Raw genomic sequence first — 2,157 nt, 5'->3', positions numbered from 1 at the left:
AATGCTTCACCAGTCATTCCTGAACCCCAGAATTCCACTAATGATCACCACCATACTCAGATTCCAGGCCACCAAAACAACCCTATATATGTAGAAACCCTACCTCAATCCCCTCAACCCATCTCCTATGCATCGGAATCTATTGAGAAGGACATGCTCATTAAGAACTTGGCAGAGGAGCTCAAGAAATTGACCAGCCGAGTTCAAGGCGTAGAAGGAGGCAAAGGGATAGAAGGTCTGAACTACGAAGACCTATGCATACAGCCGGATGTAGAACCGCCAGAGGGTTACAAACCTCCCAAGTTCGAGATGTTTGACGGTGTAGGTGATCCCAGGGTTCATCTGAGGACCTATTGTGAATAACTTGTCGAGGTCGGAGAGGATGAAAAGATCCGGATGAAACTCTTTATGAGGAGTCTTATGGGAGATGCTTTGTCCTGGTACATCAGCCAGGATCCTAAGAAATGGTCCAATTGGGTGAGTATGGCATCTGATTTCATGGACCGAATTCAGGTTCAACACAGAAAATGCACCGGATGTTTTCTACATTCAGAACCTCAAGAAGAAGCCCACCGAGACTTTCCGCGAGTATGCTACTCGATGGAGTTCGGAAGCGGCCAAGGTCAAACCATCTTTGGACGAGGAACAGACGAACAAGTTCTTCGTCAGAGCATAGGATCCGTAATATTATGAAAGATTGATGGTTATTGAAAACCATAAGTTCTATCAAACTGGGTGAAAGCATCGAAGAAGGCATCAAAAGAGGGATGGTAACGAACTTTGAGGCATTGCAGGCCACTAATAAAGCACTACAATCAGGCGGCATATCGAAAAAGAAAGACGTTGGGCAGTAATGGTGGCTCAAGGTCCAAAATCACCACTCATATACCAAACACCTCTACCTGCATACCAAGCACCCCCACCCACATACCAAGCACCTCCACCTACATATCAACCCTCATCTCCCAGATATTCCCGACCGGCCACTGTCTATCACACCTATAATTCCCAACCATCTCATTTCCAGTCACCTCCAACTCTTCAAAACTACCCAAGACCGCGACCCAATTTTGACCGCAAACCACCCAAGCAATACACCGCGATTGCGGAACCCATCGACCAGCTGAATGAAAGGTTAAAAGCCGCTAGTTATGTCACTCCTATTCCCGCTGAGGCAGTGGAGAACCCATCCCAATGGGTCAACCCAAACAAAACCTGTGCATATCACTCCGGTATGAAAGGGCACACCATTGACGAATGCCGCACATTGAAGGACAAAATCCAGACTTTGATTGACAACAAGGTCATACAGGCGAAAGAGGCTGCGCCCAATGTCCGCAACAATCCTCTCCCGGATCATAGGGGCGGTGGAATACATGTGATAGAAATAGATGAAGAATGGGATCCTGAAGGGTCAATCGGGCTTACTCGAGAAGGCGATGACTTTAAACCTGCAGTCACACTCGCCCCAATTATAGTACAGACGCAGTCGCTAGTCGAGGTTGAGATAGCCACATCGGTTCCATTTGAGGTAGAGGTAGCTCCACCTGCGGCCACCCCTGTTCCATTTGAAGTAGAAGTGGCCACACCTTTCATAGTGACAGTATCAACCACACCTCCTTTTGATTCAAAAGCAATACCCTGGGACTACGTTGCCGAAGCTAGGCGGAAAGGAAAAACCAAGATGGAGGAATCCGATGCTACACAAGGAATGACTAGGACCGGAAGAATCTATACACCTGAACACTTGGGAGGACCAAGTAAAGATGCCACTACCAAGCAGCCTGTCATTGAAACAGGACCAGATGACCTTTGGAGGAAAGTACAAGCAAGGGAATACTCTGTCATTGATCATTTGAACAAAACCCCAGCTAGATATCCATCCTGTCACTGTTGCAAAATTCGGAGGCACACAAGAATGCTTTGATGAAGGTGTTGAGCGAAGCTTACGTGCCCAACAATATCACTTGTGGAGAAATGGATAACATGGTGGGACATGTGTTGGAAAGTCACAAAATCACTTTCCACGAGGATGAGCTGCCGCCTGAGGGTATAAATCACAACAGGGCACTGCACATCACAGTGCAATGTGAAGACTACTTCATTACCAGGGTCCTGATTGATGGAGGATCCAGTCTCAATATTTGCCCATTGACA

This window comes from Nicotiana attenuata, unplaced genomic scaffold, assembly GCF_001879085.1.
Source record: "Nicotiana attenuata strain UT unplaced genomic scaffold, NIATTr2, whole genome shotgun sequence".
Lineage (NCBI taxonomy): Eukaryota > Viridiplantae > Streptophyta > Magnoliopsida > Solanales > Solanaceae > Nicotiana > Nicotiana attenuata.
This window is presented reverse-complemented; position numbering follows the sequence as displayed.